The 6,236-nt window shown below is 44.9% G+C and overlaps 1 non-coding gene across 1 annotated transcript; it reads left to right on the top strand.

The window, feature by feature from the left end:
* Positions 1-5,829: 5,829 nt before the first annotated feature.
* Positions 5,830-5,936, top strand: LOC126019937 (U6 spliceosomal RNA). Its single transcript, XR_007499540.1, has one exon. It is a non-coding gene; the product is annotated as a U6 spliceosomal RNA (small nuclear RNA).
* Positions 5,937-6,236: the final 300 nt, after the last annotated feature.

Here is a 6,236-nt window from a genome sequence, read left to right as displayed (position 1 = left end):
TTTGATCCATGGCATTCCATATGGCTCCCCACAGCACTGCCAAGAACAAAAAAGGAATGAAACATCACTGACCAAGCAAGCAAAAGCAAAGATAAACAAATGGTACTACATTAAATTAAGAATCTTCCATACCTCGGGGCCAGAGAGATAGCATGGAGGTAAGACGTTTGCCTTTCATGCAGAAGGAAAGTGGTTCGAATCCCGGCATCCCATATGGTCCCCTGTGCCTGCTAGGGGCAATTTCTGAGCATAGAGCCAGGAATAACCCCTAAGTGTTGCCGGGTGTGACCCCCCCCAAAAAAAGAAGCTTCTATACCTCAAAGGAAATGTTGAACAGGATATGAAGACCGCCTATGAAATGGGAGAAATTATTCACCCAATACGCATCTAGTAGGGGGTTAATATCTAAGACATATAAGGCACTGGTAGATCTTAAGAAAAATAAATTCAATCCAATCAAAATGTGGAGAATAGGGATGGAGCGGTTAGTACAATGGTAGGGCATTGCCTTGCACACGGCTGACCCGGGATGGACCTGGGTTTGATTCCTGGCATTCCATATAGTCCCCTGAGCCTGCCAGGGGCAATTTCTGAGCACAGAGCCAGGAGTAACCTCTGAGCACCCAAAAACAAAACAGAAAATTGGGAGAAGATCTGAATAGAAACTTTCTCAAAAAAGAAATACAGGGGGCTGGAGAGATAGCATGGAGGTAGGGCCTTTGCCTTGCATGCAGAAGGATGGTAGCTCGAATCCCACCATCCCATATGGTCCCCAAGCCTGCCTGAGTGATTTCTTTTTTTTTTTTCTTTTTTCTTTTTTTTGGGTCACACCCGGCAGCGCTCAGGGGTTACTCCTGGCTCTATGCTCAGAAATAGCTCAGGGGACCATATGGGATGCCGGGATTCGAACCACTGACCTTCTGCATGAAAGGCAAACGCCTTACCTCCATGCTATCACTCCGGCCCCATGCCTAAGCGATTTCTGAACTAAGAGCCAGGAGTAAACCCCTGAGCGCTGCCGGGTGTGACCAAAAAACCAAAAAAAAAAAAAAAAAAAATACAGATGGCCAAAAGGCACATGAAAAAATGCTCCACACATCATTAATTATTTATTAATCAAAACGACAATGCTGGACTAGAGTACAGTTGTTAGGACATTTGCCTTGCACGCTGCTGACCCAGGTTCGATCCTCAGCGTCCCATATGGTCCCCCAAGCACTGCTAGGAATGATTCCTGAGCAGAGAGCTAAGAGTAACCCCTGAGTAGTACTAGGTGTCACCACCCCCCTCCAATAGAAAGCCTCAACAATGCCATATCACCTTACACAAAGAGACTAGGACACATCAAGAAAAACAATAATGACCGTTGCTGACAAGGAAACGAGGAAGCGAGAGAAAGGAACTCTCATTCACTGCTGGTGGGAATGTCAACTGGTCTAGACTTTTTGGAAAAAAGACTGTCCTCAAAAAACTTGAAATTGAGTTTTATTCAACCCAGCAATACTGCTCTTGGGAATAGACAGAGGCTCGAAAATACAATGCAGAAACCATCTCCACTTGTGCAAGGCCCTAACCACCATGTGCCACATGGCTTCTAAGCTATAATTTAGAAACAACCCAAGTGCCTAAGAATAGTGGAGTGGATAAAGAAACTCTGTTACATGTACACAATGTAACCCACCTATTAAGAAAAATGAAGTCAAAAATTTTCTTCTACATGGATAGACATGAAGAGTATCATGCTGAGTGAAATGAGTCAAAGGGAGAGGGAAAGACATAGAAGCATTGCACTCATATGAGAGATATGAAAAAATAGTATGAGAAGAGTAACCAAAGACAGTAGAACTTATGATGGGGAAGTGCAGTTAAGATGTAGAGACCGGGGCCCGGAGAGATAGCACAGCGGCGTTTGCCTTGCAAGCAGCCGATCCAGGACCAAAGGTGGTTGGTTCAAATCCCGGTGTCCCATATGGTCCCCCGTGCCTGCCAGGAGCTATTTCTGAGCAGACAGCCAGCAGTAACCCCTGAGCATTGCCAGGTGTGGCCCAAAAACCAAAAATAAATAAATAAATAAATAAAAGATGCAGAGACGGCCACAAAAAAAAAAAAAAAAAAAGAAAGAAAAAAAAATGTTCGGGGCCTGGAGAGATAGCATGGAGGTAAGACGTTTGCCTTTCATGCGGAAGGTTGGTGGTTCGATTCCCGGCATCCCATATGGTCCCCTGTGCCTGCCAGGAGCGATTTCTGAGCATAGAGCCAGGAATAACCCCTGAGCACTGCCGGTGTGACCCAAAAACAAACAAAAAAAAGATATAGAAACGGTACTTATTTAATTTTTTTTCCCTTTGGTTTTTGGATCACACCAGGCAGTGCTCAGGGGTTACTCCTGGCTCTACGCTCAGAAATCGCTCCTGGCAGGCTCGGGAGACCATAGGGAATGCCGGGATTCGAACCACCATTCTTCTGCATGCAAGGCAAAACGCCTTACCTCCATGCTACCTCGCCAACCCCCGAGACAGTACTTCTAAGACAGTATTTGGAAATGATCTCCCTGGACAAGAACTGTGAATTGAAAGGAAGTGTCATGATATGCATGATACCCTTTCAGTAACAGTATAGCAAACCAGTGCCTAAAAGGAAGAGAGAGAGAAAGAGAGAGAGACAGAGAGAGACAGAGAGACAGAGAGACAGAGAGAGACAGAGAGAGAGAGTCAGTCTACCATAGAGGTAAGTGAGAGTGGGGTAGGACTATGGAAGGGTAATTCCTTCTACATGGGGGAACTGGCAGAAAATTCCAAGTTGAAGGAATGGGTGTTAGAATAGTATATGACCTAAACTTAACTATCAACAACTTTTGAACTTTGTATCTCATGATAATTTAATTAAAAAATAAAAAAAGACCCTGGGGCCAGAGAGATAGTACAGTGGTAGGGCGTTTGCCTTACAAGCAGCCAATCCAAGACAGATGGTAGTTCAAATTCCGGCATCCCATATGGTCCCCATGCCTGCCAGGAGCGATTTTTGAGTGCAGAGGCAGGAGTAACCTTTGAACGCTGCTGTATGTGACTTAAAAAGTAAAATAAACAAAAAACCCTGATATGAAAAGACCTGGAAGAGTTTAGGGCTGTCCCTGTGACATCATCTGTCTGTGAACCATAACAATATAGAAGAAATGTATATAAATTCCCCAAAACTATTTTTTGCTTCCCCTCCCTCCCAGAAGCTCATTTCTCTCTAGAATATTATCTTTCACTCTCCTGATACTTTTCTCTCTCTCCTCTCCCTCTCTATCTCTATTCATCTGGGTTTTCTTCTTCCCCCTTTCTCTGTATTTGAGCCACATCCACTCTGCACTCAGGGACCACTCCTAGCAGGCTCCAGGAACAATATGAGATGCCAGGGATCAAACCCGGGTCAGCAAGGCAAGTGCCCTACCTGCTTTACTCTCTGATCCTCACATTTCTTTTAAATAAATTTCTTGTTCTAAAATTAAAACTAAAAACAAAGTCAGATAACTTTGAAAACTGCACCCATGTGACATGAACTTTACCTTACTGTATCAAATTCTTTTCTTTGTTTGTTTGTTTGTTTGTTTTTGGGCCACACACGGCGATGCTCAGGGATTACTCCTGGCTCTCTGCTCAGAAATAGCTCCTGGCAGGCACGGGGGACCATATGGGACACCGGAATTCGAACCAACCACCTTTGGTCCTAGATAGGCTGCTTACAAGGCAAACACCGCTGTGCTATCTCTCCGGGCCCATTGTATCAAATTCTTTATTTTAAATATATATATATATATATATATATATATATATATATATACATATATATATTTTTGAAGGGGTCACACCTGGCAATGTTTAGGGGTTACTCTTGACTCTGTGCCCACGGGACATTCCTGGAGTGAACAGGGGTGCAGGGGATAGACCCTGTATAGGCCAATGCAAAGCAAATGCCCTACCTACTGTACTACCATTCCAGACCCCTGTACCAAATTTGTATTCCTTTCAGTAAGATAGGAATCTCTCTTTCTAGTCCCTAATGTCATTGGGTTTTCTTTGTTGTTGTTGTTGTTTTGATTTTTGAGCCACACCCAGTGACACTCAGGGATTATTCCTGGCTATGGGCTCAGAAATTGCTCCTGGCTTGGGGGACTATATGGGATGCGGGGTGTGTGTGTGTGTGTGTGTGTGTGTGTGTGTGTGTGTGTGTAACTGCGGTCCATCCTAGATCAGCCGCGTGCAAAGCAAACATCCTACTACTGCACCACCACTCCGGCCCCTAATGGCATTGTTTCTTGTTTGTTTGTTGTTGGTTTTTTTTTTTTTTTTTGGTTTTTTGGGTCACATCGGCAGCGCCAGGGGTTACTCCTGGCTCTATGCTCAGAAACCACTCCTGGAAGGCTCAGGGGACCATATGGGATGCCGGGAATGGAACCACCAACCTTCTGCATGCTACACAAATGCCTTACCCCATGCTATCTCTCTGGCCCCCGGTAATGGCATTGTTTTAGTGGAAAAATTTGGGGGGAAATTGTTAAAATTCATTCATTTAAATTTCGTTTTGTTTTGTTTTGGTTTGGTTTTTGGGTGACACTTGGCAGTGCTCAGCGATTACTCCTGGCTCTATGCTCAGAAATTGCTCCTGGCAGGCTCGGGGGACCATATGAGATACCAGGATTTGAACCACCATCCTTCTGCATGCAAGGCAAGCTCACTACCTCCATGCTATCTCTCCAGCCCCTTCGTTTAAATTTTGGAAATTTTTTCCTTTTTGTTTTAGGACCACACCTGGCAGTGCTCAGGGCTTACTCTCAGCTCTGCATTCAGGAATATCACTCCTGGCAGACACGAGAGTCCCATGTGAGGTACTATGGGTTTGAACCTGAGCCCACTGTGCAGAGGAAATTCCTAGCCCCTGCATACACACAAAAATATTTTATGCTATTTTTATTTATGTAAGTTAATATTATATTTTAAAAAGATAATAAAAATAAATTATTACATACTGTATACCCTGACCACCTAGCTAGGAATAGTTCCTGAGGTCTAAGGGGTTCTTATTCTCAATGCCCTAGACCCCAAGCCAAGAAATCCCAACACAATAATTCACCTCCAATTCCTCAGAACTCTCCATACCAATGGAGATGATTTGATTTTTGGGCCATACCTGGTGACGCTCAGGATTACTCCTGACTATGTGCTCAGAAATCGCCACTGGCTCGGGCGACCAGGGGAGACCACATGGGACACCTTGGGATCGAACAGCGGTCCATCCTAGGTTAGCTTGCAAAAGGCAGGCGCCTTACCGCATGCGCCACCACTCCAGCCCCAACCAATGGAAATGATTTGTAAGTAGGTAACAGAAATAACTTTAAATAGGAAAAAGAAAGCAGAGAGATGTTGAACCCATCACCCCCAACAGGGAGCATAATGGGCTGGAGGTGGAGGGGAAGCTCCCATGCTTACTGAAACAACCATGTAGGCCATCTTTTCCTGGGATGTCTCACTATGGCTTGTTTGCAGCTTACTTAGGAGTTTCCACAGGATATAGAATGTGAAGTTTAAGTCCAACGTCAGGTTTCTCCACAACTCAGATAGAGACCTAGAAATCCCCAAAAGAATTTCATGAGGGAGTCTTATTTGAGGGCTACAGGGACCACAGCTTTCTGACATGTGAGCTTTGCAGCGACCCCTGATGAGCACTACCATGAAGGAGAAGAGCACCTTCCATAAACAAGTGTAACCCACAGCAAGCACTGGTGTGGCTTCCACAACTGAGATGTGAGCTCCCAGGTGTGAGCTCTCTGCAATAAAAACAGCAACGGTGCTTGCTTCAGCAGCACATATACTAAAATTGGAACGTTACAGAGAAGATTAGCATGGCCCCTGCGCAAGGAAGCGTTCCATATTAAAAAAAAAAATAACAGCAACAGAGGGAAGAAAAGTGTAGGGGGACAGAAGGGGTGGGCATGTGTGTGTCAGCAATGACACCAAGACTGTAGATGAGAAAATTTCACTGAAATTAAATTATGTAAAAATTCGTTGAATGTTGGGACCAGAGTGGTGGTGCTGGAGGTAAGGCGTCTGCCTTGCAAGTGCTAGCCTAGGATGGACCGCGGTTCAATCCCCCGGCATCCCATATGGTCCCCCAAGCCAGGAGCGATTTCTGAGCGCATAGCCAGGAGTAAGCCCTGAACATCACCAGGTGTGGCCCCAAAAGACTAAAAGAAA

This window comes from Suncus etruscus, chromosome 9 (genome assembly GCF_024139225.1).
Source record: "Suncus etruscus isolate mSunEtr1 chromosome 9, mSunEtr1.pri.cur, whole genome shotgun sequence".
NCBI classification, from domain to species: domain Eukaryota; kingdom Metazoa; phylum Chordata; class Mammalia; order Eulipotyphla; family Soricidae; genus Suncus; species Suncus etruscus.
Note: the sequence above shows the minus strand (reverse complement) of the source record. Positions and strands in the feature narration are given on the sequence as shown.